The sequence below is a fragment of the Gossypium hirsutum genome, chromosome A06, assembly GCF_007990345.1.
Source record: "Gossypium hirsutum isolate 1008001.06 chromosome A06, Gossypium_hirsutum_v2.1, whole genome shotgun sequence".
NCBI classification, from domain to species: Eukaryota; Viridiplantae; Streptophyta; class Magnoliopsida; order Malvales; family Malvaceae; genus Gossypium; species Gossypium hirsutum.
The window spans coordinates 49,996,776-50,014,623 of NC_053429.1; positions in this window are offsets into that span (position 1 = coordinate 49,996,776).

Consider the following 17,848-nt stretch of genomic DNA (forward strand, 5'->3'; position numbering starts at 1 on the left):
CATTCTATTCCATTATGTTTGATAGAAGATTCGATGATAAGACTTATATGATGGTATTTTTCTACTTTTATTGATTGTTTCTCTATTTTATTTTTATGCAATTTATGTTGTCTTTGTCACAATTGGTTCCAGTGCATATGAGTGGTATTCTTTTTCTGGATTTTCTTTGGGATATCAACATGGTATTCTATAGAATAGCTTGGTATAGACAAGTAAGTCAGGAAGGCTTACAAATTTCGTATTCTAACAAGATAGACAGGGATTGTATTTTCAAAAATTTAGTAAAGTTCTATATCTTGGATTTCTTTACCTTAGCTATCTTATTATTCTTATTGTTTAATCTATCAAACATGGTTCATCTGTAAGGGATATTCATGGTCGGAGGTAATTACATCTATTACAGTTATAATTCCTAGTTGAATCATGGGTAATACAGGTCTCAGGTTTATAGAGGCTGTGTTGCTACACTGGTTGTTACTGGAACTACATTCGATTTTTCTCTTTTTTTTTTGGAGTGCATTATTGATGTTTGAAGTATTGTTCTGTGTTTGAACTATTGTTCTGTCTATATGGTTGTAACGTCGGTCTTATTATAGCACTGTGGTTTTAATTCATCTAGTGGTTGTGGTTCTGGTATGGTTCAAAGCTTCGATGTTAAAATTGAAATAGTTTCATTATATATCCGATTTCTACTTTCGTGAATAGGATGGGTAACAGAAAAAGTTTAGACATGGAAGATTGAGATTAACCTCGCAGATTGGTTCTCATTACTCAGGTAATCTTAGATTATGTCAACAAGTCAAAATAGGACGTCATATTTTGTTTGAGTTAATACAGTTTGTAGTGATCTTATTCTGAGTGAATTACGATAGACTGTATATTTGGATTATCTTGACAACAAGAAGAAAGAATTATTTTGAAATGTTATATTCGATTGATAAGATCGACTCAACTGTTTTAGTCAGAACGGATTGTTTATTTGAAAAGTTAGATGAGTTGTATATATTCGAGTTCATCTTTAGATTCGAGAATAAATTTTACGAAGTTACAGGTAAATAGATGAAAAGTCAGAATGGGAAATTTATATTTTTGAAGACATGATACATAAACATATCAACTAGATCAGTGATAATCGGGAAATGTCATTATGGATAAAAATCATCTTGATAGTAGAAATTATCACACTTGTATTTAAATGATATTGTTTGAAGCTTTTCAAGAAATGGAACATTTATCAGTTGAAAGTTACAGATACAGATGAATCGAAAATGTCAATTAAAGTCTGTTATAAAAACTACGATCTTTAGCTAAATGCTATGAATTGTCTAATGTGCCTGAAATATGATAATCTGGGTACTTCAGATATGTTTTGACAGATGATTGCTGGCAATTCTCGGTAGTTGTGCTACTAATGATAAAGTTATGACAGGAGAGGATCATAGTTGTTCAATTAAGTCAAGGTATAACATCAAGTTCAGATATGTGTTTTGATTGGAGATGAGTTATGATTTATTTTGTTTATGGCCTATCACTGAAAAGGTGAAAGAAAGACTTGACTTGATAGCTATTGTCAGGTGAGAAATTTCGAGGACGAAATTTTCGTAATGGGGAGAGTTGTAATAGCCTACTCTTCGGTGGTGTCGAAAATAGTGGTTGTAGGGCCACAAATTTGATGAGTAAGTTTGTAAATCTTATTATTTAATATTTACTTGTAAAATATGGCATTAAAATAAATTTTGAATAGACAATTTTTGCTATTCGAATGAACAATTAGGTTCAAGTGGTAAGACTCTAAAGTTAAGTAGTTTTAGAAAATGAGGTATCGAGACCTCGTTTCTATGAACCGAGTCGTAAATATTTTATAAATATTTACGGAGTGTTATTAAGGTTGTATTAAAGTTCCATTAAGAAATTTTAATGTTTAAATAGTTAATTAATTAAAAAGGATTGAATTGCAAAAGATGCAAAGGTTGAATTCTATTAATTAAAGTTTTTGAATGTTTAGAATTGTACCATGGATGAATTTGAGATGTTTTTGAAAGTTTATGGTAGAATCTTAAGCTTGATTGCTAAATAAGACCATTTTGTAAAGTAATTTTTGGTAATTTTAATGTTTGAGGACTAAAATGTGTAATTACTAAAAGTTTAAGGGCTTGATGTGAAATAAAAACAAATATGGGTTGTAGTGAGGTCCCAATAAATTCGGCTAAGCTTGAAATTCTATAAAAATGGTTAATTTGCATGTTTTAGGCTCAGGGAGTAAATAGAATAAAAATGAAAAGTTGGGGGCAATTTTGTAAAAATGTCAAAAAAATAAATTGTATAAAATGAATTGGTTTGATGTCTAAATTAATGAATTGAATGAAATTATTAATTTAGATAAAGAACGAGTGGAAAATCGAGGAGAAGAGGAAATTACCAAATAGCCCATATACTTAGTCATTGCCGCAATTTATCTACGTAAGTTCGTTTGTTTAAATAACGTTTTAATGTTACTTTGATATATATGTTATAGTGCTATTTATGATGTAAATGAACGATGGAAATCCAATGACGTTTCGACGATTATCGACCCCGTTTGAACCTTAGGAATATATAGGATACAAATGACATATAATTAGGGTTACCATCTTTCCAGTGCTAGTTTTAAATGTCCTATCGATGGCTGAGGTCTTGCATTTTGTTACTAATGCCCATCAGCTTCTGTGAGTGGCATCATGTAGCTTACATCCCGACCGTTAGCTTGTGTGAGCAGATGCATTTATGGCTTGAGTAAGCAAGATGTAAAGGAAAAGGAAAAGGAATGGTTTCGACCATATGTTTAGTACACTTTGTGTGAGCTTTCCCGCATATTTGATATTATTCTAAGTGGTTCAGTGGGGGTGAAAAGGAAAAGAATGGTAAGTGTTCAAATGAATTATATCATGAATCTATGAAAAGGATTGAAATAGAAATGTTCAATGAAAGTATACTAAAGTTTATGAAAATGATGATTTCAAGTGAATTATGGTTTAGTGTACTAACATGTGTTGTTGGTGATGCTTAGGATTGTGCCAAGCTTATGGTTAGATTAAATCATGCTTAATCTAAATGGTATACATTGAAATGGTAAGCGTCCAAATGGAAATATGCTTACATTCATGAAAAGGTGGTATGAATCAAAAGATATATTTTCTTATGAAATGGTTTATCATGTAGTTGATCCCAAAAGAGTTATGTGTAAATGCACTAATTTGTGTATTGATGATGTTGTTTAGGCTTGTGTCAAACTAGTGGTTATGGTTGATATTTATACTTATGCCTTGTATTATGCAAATGAAATGGGTAAAAAAAGGTGATGAAATGGCAAGTTTATAATTGAGATGTAATATGATGAAATAAAAGGATTGATTAGTTAAATAACGTACTCATGCGTGAGAAATCTACTTATGCTATGAATGAATTTATCTATGTCATGGATAAATGCACTAATTCATGAATTGATAATGTTATTTAAGCTTATGCTAAGTAAATGGAATGGTAAGTAAGTAAATTAAATGGTTCATAGTCTCATGAAAAGGTTAATGATTGTGTAATATGTCTTATAAAATCCTATTATGATAGGAAAGAAAAATATATATAATGTTGATCGACTTACTCATTTGTGAGTTGATGGTTATATAGTTTGATAAATCTTGTGGCATTGGTATAGGTTTATATTTACCCTATAAAGTGTAACACCCCAAACCCGGCCCAGACGTTACGGCCGAATCCGGCGTGTCACATTGAAGCGTTACTAGAAAAGTCATGTTTTATCTAAAGTCTTTCTTAGTGTTTAAAGAATATCCTCGTTGTGGATTAAAGTGAATGAAAGCTGTGCACCAGGTAGGATGCCAAAAAAGAGGAGGTGAGTCTATTAGACTGCTTAAGTACCTAGCTCTCTACAGATCCAATCCTAGACATGCACACCACCATTGCCACACTTTAACTGAGTGTTTGTTCAGGGAAAACCAATTCGCTTAAAACCATTTGAGAAGGTTATTAATTTTGAAAACATTTTCGTTGCGGAAGCTTTGCCTTGTTATCGTGATATTTTGAAATCAAGTAACCTTTTTAAAACACGCCCTAGAGCTCTTCAATTTCAAACAATTAAAACAATATCATATCTAAGCTCACAAAACATACTAAAAACAATTAAAAATAATTAAAGCGGCCTTATGACAAATTAAAAACCCGAAAACATAAAGGAAATAATCTAAAATAAAAGTGAGGGTATAAACACTTATTTTAAACAGTCCACATGGCGACCCTGAATCCCTCCAGCTCCAAGTCCACATCTAAGGCTCACCTGCAAAGATGGGAAAAAGGGGGTGAGTTTGGAAAACTTAGTGTGTAAAGTATCCCAACCAGAGCCTAAATCAGTTCAAGCTTCCTGGGCCTAAGCCTTATTCAGAAATCAGAGTTAACTGGGCCTTAGCCCATATCCTTATTAATCTGGGCCATAGCCCCTTACAGTATCAGAGTTTACTGGGCCTAGCCCATATCAGTATCAATCTGGGCTGTAGCCCTATTACAAGTCGAGATATATTGGGCCTTGCCCATATTAACACAGTTGGGCCCATTTCAATACAGTTGGCCCATAACAAAACAGGCTCATATGGTTAATGAATGATAACCCCATCCAACCCTGCACTTGCCTCCGTCCATCCCTACACTTCCTGTGGGGAAGAAATCACCCAGACCATCCCTACACTTACAATGTTAGCACCAGTTGCGGCACTAACTATAATCCGCAGCAAAGCTGCTTATATCAGAATATGTGGCACAGCCACCAGAACGGGTTCTTCCTCCATAACAAAACCCAACCCCATGCAGTATGACATGTATGCAGAATATATATAATTAACAAGGCATGCTTTAGAAAGACAGTCAGATTTTAGCGTAAGAATAGTTATTTACCCTCGAGGGGCGTAATCGTAAACTTACCCCTTTAAGGGTGTTACGGTAATTCTACCTTACAGAGGTCTTTCAGTAATTTATCAGTCTTTTTAGGGTTTCATGCTTATTACAGTTATTAACGTGTCTTCAGAATACTTATTGGACGTTTTTACTGAAATGGGCCCGTTAGCCCATTACCCAATTTCGGCCCATCGAAGCCCAAATTCACCAAGGTGCACGAAATTGCGCACTTTTCGGCATTTCGGCTTTTTGGCTTTTGTTGATCTAGTCTACTAGTGGGTGTCGTTTACACACCTGATTTGCGACAACTGCTACCAAAATCTCCCACGATATCCTACAATCGGTCACTAGACATCAGATCCAAAGTATAATGGCAAACATCATAAACTTACTTACCATAATCGGCCATCAATACATATGGCCCTTGAGATCCTACCTTTTCCAAAACTAGTGACTTGATCTCGATCTAGTCGTTCCACTTGTCCAAGCCTTCGATCAACAGCCTCTAGATCACACTAACACCAAAACAAATCAATTGTTACAACCCTTAGAGCCTTAAGCTCCAATTGACAGCCTCCCTATGCCTTTAGGGATTTCGGCTTTTCTAAAACCCAAAATAAAGAATAGATTGGAGCACCTACCTCAGGTTCTTTCAACCAAAATGATTCCACTTTAGTTTTTACTCAGATTTGATGCAGATCCAGCCCTTAAACACTTGCAAAAATCGAATCTTAGAGATCTAAAGATTTGACTATATGTCCCTAAAAACTATGGTGTTTTCGGCTTTTGGAACTGTGAAGAGGAAGATGATTTGGTATGGTGGTTTTTGCAGTGGTATTGCTGACAGGGGATGAGGTTCAGAGGATGTGAAAATTGGCCAAAAGAGATGAAGAAAATAGGAGGATTTTGGCTAGAAAAAATTGGCACAAGAAACAATTTTCGGGATTTCGGCTTTTATGACAATCGGCTATAGAGGTTTAGAAAAGAATGGGAATGAAAGAGGAGATGAGTAGAATGGTAGGAACGTTTCGGCTAGTGAAAAAAAGAAGGAGAAAAAGAAAGTAGAAGAAGAGAGGAGAAGAGAAGGAAGAATTCGGCACTCAGGAGATCCAACTTTGCGTTTTTCGGCTTTTTGTGATACTGAGAAGAGAATAGAATGAAAGGGAAGGCTCTAGGTGGCTAACCCTAATTTGGCAAAACAAAAAGAAACTAAAGCTTGCCCTAATGGACATTCAGACCCATGGCCCAACCTTCCTAAAGCCCTAGCCGAATTTCCACTTAAGCTCTATCACATGCCCGGCACATGCAAAAAAAAAAAAAAGTAACAATACGCTTACCTTGTGACTTGAACTTTGGCTCCCCCTAAACATACATACATCACTCCCCAAACACCTAGGTGGCGCCACATGCCACTTTACCACAAATCTTTTTGTGTCCTATTTTACCACCTCAACTTTAAAAGCCCATATCGCCAGAACCCTCTCTCCCAAAATTAAAATTCAGGAATTGCCTCGAATTAAATTTACTCCTGGGCCTTTTTTCCCACACCATAAACCCTTCGTAATTTATTTAATTACTAAACTAAACATACAAAATAATAATAACATCCAAATTATTCGGGCCTTTTTCCACCCGAACCCAGACTCAAGGCCTAATACTTCCAGGCCCAAAAATCGGGGCGTTACTCTACTCCCCTTAAAGAAATTTCGTCCTCGAAAATTTTAAACTATCAACTAACCGTATTACTCAAGTCAAACCACTAAGCTTCTGTTGCGCACTCTAATTAAAAATAATTCTTAGTACAACCCAGAACGTCTAATTACCAAAGTAAAGAAACATCTATCAAGTACGCATACAACTCGTAACACACACTTAAATAGAATAAGCTTGGCAATCCTGAGCTCGATGCTCCTTGGACCCACATCTAAAGCATGCTCCTGTCTTCCTATGGCATTCACCCGGATAACGCGCGTTGCAGTTCTTGCAGGTTGGAAAGTTTGGTCGTGTCTTAACATGTTTCACAGAACGAGGCTCGGTGTTCCGAGAACTATAATCCTTCCTCTTCTTACACTCGAAGCACCCCGCTTGAAGCGTTTCCCTAATTTCCTTAACCTTGGTCTCCAATACTTCTTATACCACTTTCCTTACCATCTCGGCCAGTACTTCAGTCCCAAGCTTCGAGTTACCGTTACCCAAAGTTGGCAGACTTCGCTTACCCTCCGAATCCATTAACACTCTACATTATCAGCATGCATAACAATAACTACCAAGATCTCGATTTCAAAATTTTAATACTTATTCATATATTCTATGTAGAGATAGTATTTTAAAGTTTCTATTTTCACAGAATCATAGTCTAGCTATAGTCTCGGTCTTCTAGAGTTTTTAGTAATGCCCTAGCTATAATGTCATGATATGGTCTTAGTTCTATCTATAGTAATATCTTAATACAATGTAATATGAGTAACAAAAATACTTACAGACTTGGTGCCGGGGATTCAATGTGCCACTTTTTCGGTTATCAATATTTCAGAAACCTAGAAAAGCTTAAACCATTTTAAGATTGAACCTTAAAACATGTATACCTTGTAAAATATCTTTGAAAAGAATTTTCCAAAACCGTTTCCAAAATACCCTTCTTGGGCCTAAGTTTAGCAAAGTTTTTCGAAAACTTTTCAAACCCTGATACATAGTCGAGTTGTTACAACTGGACTCTGATACCACTAAATGTAACACCCCAAATCTGGCCCAAACGTTACTGCCGAATTCGGCATGTCACATTGAAGCGTTACTAGAAAAGTCATGTTTTATCTAAATTCTTTCTTAGTGTTTAAAGAATATCCTCATTTTGGATTAAAGTGAATGAAAGCTGTGCACCAGGTAGGATGCCAGAAAAGAGGAGGTGAGTCTATTAGACTGCTTAAGTACCTAGCTTTCCACGGATCCAATCCTAGACATGCACACCACCATTGCCACACTTTAATTGAATGTTTGTTCAGGGAAAACCAATTCGCTTAAAACCATTTGAGGAGGTTATTAATTTTGAAAATGTTTTCATTGCGGAAGCTTTGCCTTGTTATCGCGATATTTTGAAATCAAGTATCCTTTTTAAAACGCACTCTAGATCTATTCAATTTCAAACAATTAAAACAATATCATATCTAAGCTAACAAAACATACTAAAAATAATTAAAAATAATTAAAGCGGCCTTATTACAAATTAAAAACCTGAAAACATATAGGAAATAATCTAAAATAAAAGTGAGGCTATAAACACTTATTTTAAACAGTCCACATGGCGACCCTGAATCCCTCCAACTCCAAGTCAACCGATCTAAAGCTCACCTACAAAGATGGGAAAAAGGGGGTGAGTTTGGAAAACTCAGTGTGTAAAGTATCCCAACCAGAGCCTAAATCAGTTCAAGCTTCCTAGGCCTAAGCTCTATTCAGAAATCAGAGTTAACTGGGCCTTAGCCCATATCCTTATTAATCTGGGCCATAGCCCTTTACAGTATCAGAGTATACTGGGCCTAGCCCATATCAGTATCAATCTGGGCCGTAGCCCTATTACAAGTCAAGATATATTGGGCCTTGTCCATATTAACACAGTTGGGCCCATTTCAATACAGTTGACCCATAACAAAACAGTCTCATATGATTAATGCATGATAACCCCATCCAACCCTGCACTTGCCTCCGTCGATCCCTACACTTCCTAATAATAGAGTGAATAAAGATATCTTGTGATTCCATACGGTTAAAGCTGCATGAAAAGAGTTATGTGACATATTTGATGATTACAAGAGTTTAAAATGTGTGACGTTGCAGAGCGAGATCCGAACTTGGCACAACAAAACTAGCTCGAATCGTCAAAAAACTTTTGAGTCTGTAAGTAAATATTATTATCCGGGGGAAATGATTATAGTTTCAAATGATCTGAATAAGAAAATTTTGTGTGCTTTATGAACGATGAATACGTGATTGATCTTATCAGAGGATGATTATATGTTAGTTGGATTAGAAGTTAAATTGATGCTTACTAAGTGAATTCGTGAAACTTAGAAATGTGTTATCAAATTATAAGTTAAAAGGGGTTCAACATAAATTGATTTTTGATTCAGAACTTCAGATGTGAAATTGATGATTGTTTATTGCTTCGAGATAAAGTAACAAGATGACTCACAGTGTCAGTTAGCCTGTTCATACAGGAGTAACTAGATGCATGATAATCTGAGAAAATGGTATTGATAAATGGGTATAAAACATAATATTTTTGACCTCACGTTTAAATGTTTGAGTTATCAACAGGTTAAATTTAATTACTAAGCGTCTTCAGGACTATTTCAGCATGTTTTGATATCTAAGTAATGGTGAAATAGAATTTTGATGAATTTCGTATCGAGATTGACTCTTATCATTGAAAAAGATAGATGTTATCTGAATTATTGTTAACTGTCTGAATAAGTCTTTCCATACATATAGATTTCTCTTTTGATAAATCAGCTGAGTTATTCATAAAAAGACTGTCAGTTTGCACATGGTGTCAGTCATCATTGTTTCAGATTAAAATCTAAAATTTATATGGTAATTCTAGGAGAAACTACGATAAGCTGTGAGTACAAGGTTGTTTCAAAAAATTCTCGAAATATTTATTTGTCATTGTGTTTTAGAGTTTAAAAGCAACTAAGAAAGATTATTGTTGTTTGATAAGTTACATTGTATGAGGTATTATATGGTTGCAATTACCAAACTCCATTGTTTTGGGATAGAGCTTTGTGAGAAAAAGAATTCACGGGTTTGAATTCATCAATGAAATTGAGCAGAAAATGAAAGTAATTCAGTATAGTTATAAACAGTTTCAGCTTGATATGATGTATAGCGGAAGATAGATTAGAATCTTAGTTGTGAGATTAAATAGATATGAAATTTGAAGCCATGTGTGAATTTGAAATGTACTATATGGAAGCAAATACTTAATCTACTTCCTGGTAAGATTTTCGGGGACGAAAATCCCTAAGGGGAGGAGAGTTGTAACAGCCCAGTTTAGACCCTAGTTGGAATAGTGGTTTTGGGACCACAAATATGAGTCAGAAAAATATTTTAATTATATTTTATGTGTTTACATTATGTTAGAATGCATGTGTGAATTTTTTGTGAATTAATTCTACCGATTGGTTGCTTAAATTTATAAATGGACTTAATCGCATAAATTGTAAAAGTGGCTAGCTAATTGTTAAAGTGCTACATTACTATGGCTATTATAATGTGGGGTCCTTAAAGTGAAATTTGGCCATTAAACCATGGGATGGACGGTTATGGGATTATATTATATGGTTTTCATATTAATTTACAAAGGTTAAAAAGGTAAATGATATATTATTATGAAATAAATAAAACAAAACATAAAAAAAAATCACATGCATTTTCATCTTTAATGGCCGAATATGGAGAAAAAGAAAGCCATGGAGGTTGTTTTTAATTCGGCATCTTTAGAAGCTAAATTAAAGGTTCGTTTTTGTTCGATTTTTGATCATTTTTACTTTTTTGAGATCGTTGCTTCTGTACTAGCTGGCCCGTGCTTTAATTTTCGAAATTTATGATGAATTTGAGATTTGCCATTATTGATAATGTGATGAAATTGTTGTTTGATGATGAAGATTAGATCTTTGATGCTTGATTTTCATGTTTAATTAAGTGATTTTTGATAAAAATGTGTATTAAGGACTAAATTGAGAAATTTGTAAACTGAGGGGTCAAAATTTGAAATAAATGAAATTAATGGGCTATTAGGGACCCAAGGTGAATTCGCCTAACATGGGCATAATGAAATTTTGAATAATTTGTGTTGTTTTGACTTAGAGACTAAATTGTGATAATGTGAAATGTTAGGGGCAAAAGTGTAAGTAGCCCGTTTATGTGTTTTTGGATGACTTTGATTGAATATATGACTAAATAAGTCGAATTTGTATTGAATTAGAATAAGAAATGAGGAAATTGGATTTGGATTGGGGAAAGTAAAAAATTATCGAATAGTTGTTCCGGTCCGTTCGTGTTAGTACGAGGTAAGTTCATAAGTAAATAAATGTACTTAAATTGAAATATTTGTGCATTATATGTGCTGAATTGAATTGTAAAGAAATATATATGTGATGCCGAATTGAATCGAGCTTGGGAGAATTTATTCTGACCATGGATTAATTGAATATGTGAAATTGAGAAAGTTCTGATAATGTGACAACGTCTGGAAAGCCCCGACAAACTATAGGAATAGTTAGGATACATATGTCATGACATAGGATTTCAATATGTGATATCGTGTAAGACCACATCTGGGACATTGACATCGATTTGTGATTTACGTGTAAGACTATGTCTGGGACATTGGCATCATATTTGATTTCGTGTAAGACCCTGTCTGGGATAGTGGCATCGATATTTGATTACATGTAAGACCACGTCTGGGATGTTGTCATTGTACGAGCTTATGAGCTATCTGAGTATCCTTACTGATTCTGAACGGTTCAATGGGCATTTCAAGAAATGAATAACTATGTGAAATTGTATCCGATTCAGGTACATGCGATTTGTTTATGAAATTCAGAAATGAAATGTGAGTATGTATCATATGACCATATGTGAAATATATGAAAACGAATGATATGAATGTATATAAATGAATGATGTGTTATGTAACACCCTGAATTTAGGCCTAGAAGTTTTGGGCCTCGAGGGAGCGGTTGAAGGCAGCTTATAATATTCTATTGTGCGTGAAAATTTCGTAGTTGAAGGCTTGTTTTAGTGGTTAAGTGTGCTAAGAAGTGTTGGAAAAGTCCTGGGTTCAAACCTGGACTCTAGCAAAAATTTTGGTGTAAGGTGAATCAAACCTTGGGTGTAGTAGGTAGGCCTTAAGAATATTGTTGGAGAAATTGTGACACAAAAAGCCTTGTGGCTTAGTGGCAAGTAGCGTGTGGAGCATCTAAGGGGAGGCATGGGTTCGAATCCCATGGCAAGCAAGGAGCATTTATTTTGCTAACAGGGGGCGGCAAGAGTTGGTGTTGAATTTAAACTTTGATGTTGGAGGGATCCCACATCGGGAAGCTAACATAAGAGTGGTTGCGAAGCTGGCTTTAAATAGAGGGAACCATGAGGAGAGTAAAGGTACCTTTCTTGGCTGATCCCTTTCGCTGTATGGCGTGCTAGTTTGGGTTGGGCGTCGGCTAAGAGTGCTCGGAGTGTGGATTAACTCCAGTCTCCTATCAGGTGTGTATTTCTCACTACTCTAGTTGTAGGATGGCTACTTCGAGCCGCGATGGGCCGAAAGGGGCCATGTGGGCCCAATGGGCCTACGAGCCCAATTGGATAAATTGTTTGATTGTGTAGTAAATATTGGACTAGGCTAGGTGAATCTCATATTTGTGGCTAGATTTGGGCTAAAAGGGCCACACGAGCGTGTAGGCCCATTTGGGCCGAGAATGGGCTTTAGGGCCATTCGTATTGTTATTCCTGTTTAGAATACTTTAGTTTACCAAATTACCAAAATACCCCTGGTTTGTAAAATTACTAAAATACCTTTTGTTTATAAAATTACCAAAATACCCTTGGTTTGTAAAATTACCAAAATACCCCTAGTTTGTAAAATTATCAAAATACCCTTAGTTTGTAAAATTACCAAAATACCCCTAATTTGTGAAGTTACTGAAATACCCTCAACCTGTAAAATTATTGAAATACCCTCGACTTGTAAAATTACCAAATTACCCCCGATTTATAAAACTACCCAAATATCCTCGATTTGTAAAATTACTGAAATACCCTCAGTTTGCAAAATTATTAAAATACCCTCGACTTGTAAAATTACCAAAGTACCCTTGATTTACAAAATTACCATTTTACCCTCGATTTACAAAATTACTGAAATACCCTTGTAGGGTAGAAATACATAAATACCCCTGTAGGGTAGAATTACCGAAATACCCCTGTAGGGTAAAATTACTGAAATACCCCTTTAGGGTAGAATTACTAAAAACCCCTGTAGGGTGGAATTACTGAGATACCTTGTGGGGTAAAATTACCATTTTGCCCCTAAAGTGTTAAATGACTGTTTTGCCCTTGTGGCCAAGTGGCTAACTTGGACTGTGTGGTTGACGAATTTGATTGTGAATATATGTTGGTATATGAATGACTTGACTGTGATTGTTTGATTCAAATATGGGCATGTCATTCTGCATACATGACATGTTGCATGGGTTGGGATTTTGTACGGAGGAAGATCTGATCTGTTAGGATCGCATGGTTGCTTGACGACTGTGGATCCACTGAAGGCTTAAGAGCCATATATTCGTACTGATTTGATGAGGTCGAACGGGTCACCCAAGACGACTGTGGACTGATCAATGGCTGAGTGCCGATCATATTTACCCGAGGCTTTATGCCGACTAAATTTCTGTCGCTGATGGCTATGTGCCTAACATGATACAGCTACCGATGGCTTAAAGCCTTCTGATTATGGCTTTGTGTCAACCTACATATGGCTCTGTGCCAACCTGATTATGGCTGTGTGCCAAACGTATTTGCCTAAGGCTATGTGCCAATATATGGTTATTGATGACTCTGTGTCGATCACATTTACCTAGAGCTGTGTGCCGATTATGTTACTCTAGTTGATGGCTATGTGCCTAACATAATGCAGTTACCGATGGCTTTGTGCCACGTATTCTGTTAAGTGGCTTTGCCACATTATCTGTTTCTGGTGGCTATGCCACAAATATCTGTTCTGGTGGCTCTGCTACAATATCTGTATCTGGTGACTCTGTCACAATATCTGATAACTGAGCAGCAATGCTGCAACTGTGGAGTGTAGGGCTGGGTGGGTTGAGCTATTCCCCACATGGAGTGTAGGGCTGGTACAGGTGGAGTGTAGCGGTTGGTTATAGGCTGGGTTGGGATTGCATTCACATTCTGAGTTTTGATTCTGTTACCTGATATTGATTCTGATTTTGATTCTATTACCTGATACTGATTCTGATTCTGATTCTGTCACCTAATTCTGATTCTGATTCTGATTCTAGTTTTGATAATGTTTCTTATTCTATAATAGGTTAAAGCCCATCTGGTACTGTCTGTTATAATGGGCTAAGGCCCAATTGGTATTGAAACTGTAAGTAAGGCTAGGGCCAGACTTTTAATTCTTTTATATGACTGACTGTTCCTTTTATAGTAGGGGATTTCACACTGAGTTTTCGTAAACTCACCCCGTTTATTAACCTTTTAGGTAATTTCTAGCCTTAGACGGATCGAGGCTGCGAGGGGCTCGGAGGAAGCCACACACACTGTTTATGTTACAATTTTGATTATTACTTTTAAATATTTTATGTGGGTTGTAGTAAAACCGTTGCAATTTTCTGGATTTCAAATTTGGAATTTTATTTATTTTTCTCATAATTGCTAGTATTAGAACACGGTTTTCCAAAGCAACTACTGTTGTTCAAAACATCACGTAACCACAACTGTTTTTAAATTAAGCTTCCGCAACTGCCAGGATTTTTACAAAGTTGTTAAGAATGTTATTCAGTTGAGGTTTTCTAACAAGGTTTAAAAAGGGTATAAGTTTTTAATTATTAAGAAGGGTTTTTAATGGAAACATGGTTTTCGAAAAACACTTCAATGTGACACGCCAGATTTGAGCCAAACTTCCAGGCCGGGTTTGGGGTGTTACATGTTATAAATACTCATTATATGGAATTGTGGTCCTATGTTTCAGACATGAGTTTGTAAAACATGAAACATGGCTTTGAGGTATGACTGCTTGGTTCGAAAACTTGAACAGATAATGAAATTAAAATGGTTGAGTTGGTGTATGCTTTGTATGTAATATATAATTAGTAACATAAAGTTGATCATTGGTTGGATATATGATTCATGTATGCGAATTTGGTTTATGTGAATAAGGGAATTATGGATGTTCGAGTTTGGAAGTGTTTGTAAAGAAGTTGATCCAACTTTATGCATGATTTGTAATGAATGACCATGGTTTGTTTGGCGATGTAATGAATATGTACGAGCTTGATTTATATGATTGAGCTAACGGTTGTTATTTGAATTTGAAAGCATGGTTATATGTTCATTGATAAATAAGATAACTAGAGTTACTTAAAATGGACATATGAATTTACGAGTATGATGAATATATATGTGGTTGAGATTTTCTAAATTTGACCTAATTAAATTGAATTATAAATATCATTAAGATGATTTATTTGCTTATGTCTTACTAAGCTTTCTAGGCTTTCTGTGTGTGTTTTTCCTATGTTTAAAGAGTTTCGAAGACTTGCTTGGGTTGGAAGTCATTGGAGATTGTAACACCCCGTACCCGAGACCGTTGCTGGAGTCGAACACGAGGTGTTAACAGACTTATTTCATTGATTTACATAGTTCATTTTAAAAGTCATATCTCGAGTTCCAAAACTCGGAAACTGATTCCGTAAATTTTCCCTGAAACTAGACTCATATATCCATCTACAATTTGTTTACTAGAATTTTTGGTTGGGCCAATTAGTACAGTTTATTAGTTAAAGTCTCCCTTGTTACAGGGTTTGACTACTCTGACCTTCATGCATTACGAATTAGATATCTCCCTGTACAGGGCTTCAATACTTATGCCGTTTATTTCTAACGAAACTAGACTCAAAAAGGAATCTGTAAATATATAGCATGACTTCTAATTATTTCTGGTTAATTTATGGTAAATTTCCAAAGTCAGAACAGGGGATCCAGTAACCGTTCTGGCCCTATTTCACGAAAACTTAAACATCTCAAAAAAATACGGCTCATATGGTCATTTCACTTCTTCCATATGAAAATAGACTCGTTAAGGTTCGATTACATAATTTATTCAGTATTTAATTACATTCCTACTATTTTTAGTGAATTTTCAAACTCACATCACTGCTGCTGTCAGCATCTATTTTAAGGTAAATTTCACCTATTTCATAGTTTCCATGATTCAACTAGCCATGGACATACATAGCACCAAATATGATCGTGATTAACCATTCCAATGGCTAGTCATTGCCAAGCATTTCCACACCTCTCAATAACCATATATATATACAAAATGATTTTAATACTATGCTCAAAATATTTAAGCCATTTTCGCATGGCTATCCGAATATATACACATTACCAAAGGTACTTGACTAGCAACAAAGGGCGGTCCTATACATGCCATTATCAAGGTTCAACCAAAAGAGTACCAAAAGGGCTTTGATAGTGTGGGCAACTTCGACCTTGACTTTCCCGAGTCTGATAGCTGACGAACCAAAATCTATAAAATAGAGAATCAAAGAAACGGAATAAGCATTTAATGCTTAGTAAGTTTGAGTAATGAAATCATGCACAACTGAAGTATAACATTCATATGACTAAACGAATAATTTCATATACACATATTCTCAAAATCACACCTACTTCACATTTCCAGCCCTTATATTCATACATAAGGAATCAACTTGGCTAAAGGCCGGAAGCTTGTTAATCGATTGAGCGAATACTATTTTAAAAGGAATCAACTATTCCAATGCATATACGAAACATACCTCATCGTTTGGATTTTACGAGCGTATTAATTGAAATTATTTCAGCAAGATCGCTCACTTCCAAACCCAAGTACCTTCGGGATTTAGCCGGATATAGCAACTCGCACAAATGCCTTCGGGTCTTAGCCTGGATATAGTCACTAGCACAAATGCCTTCGGGACTTAGCCCGGATATAGTCACTAGCACAAATGCCTTCGGGACTTAGCCCGGATATAGTAACTAGCACAAATGCCTTTGGGACTTAGCCCGGATATAGTCACTAGCACAAATGCCTTCGGGACTTAACCCGGATATCATTCGAATAATCATGCACATATATCAATAAATCATGACACATCCATATTTCATTTTCATTACTAAAGCTCAAACACAAGACACTAATCAAACCTTACCAATTTCGGCTCAATAGCCACATACAAGGAACATGATTTTGATTGGCTTTATACATGATCTCTATACACATTCGGCTACCCGTCATAGGTATAAACTAATCACCTCAAAATATCATTCAAGTAGAATCATTATATCTCCGTTTATTCGTTATGCTTATATGTCATGACTTAATAAAATCATAAACTAAGTTTCATTACTCGAAGACTTACCTCGGATGTTGTCGAACGACCTCAACGGCTATTCAATTACTTTTTCCTTTCCTTTATCGGATTTAGTTCCCCTTTGCTCTTGAGCTTAATTTAACAAATAAATTGATTTAATCATTTCGAACATCAAAGAGAAATTCAAGGTACTTAGCCCATATATATATTAGGCATTAGAGTCATATATATATGAAATCATGAATCAAATTCAACATATTAGCCAATGTTCTCCTTTAGCCGATTATCTAAGTCAAGATAAAGCCATCAAAATGCTTACCTATAGCCGAACGTACAACATCAATCTATGTATTCATTCATGTGGCCGAATATGCATATTCCAATATGATATCATTTCCATTTCATCTAACACTTAACATTTACCACATATCAATTAACCAACCTTTTTTTTTATAATTACAAGACTCTTCATCTATTCATGCTCTCATATTCGGTCATCCATGCCTATACTAACCATATAACCAAAAATTCTAAGTTTAAACACAGTACAACATTTTAGCACCATGGCCGAACACTTCATGAAGTTGCTAAGACTTACCCTTTTCAAATTCTCACACATACTCACCTCCAATCCTTTTTATTAAGCACTCAAACTAAATCACTTTCATACCTCATCATTTCAATCACTCACACGGCATGTGTTCAACTCATTAGACAAATCTATGTTTGGCCATTGTACCCATGAGCATTAAAATTTATAA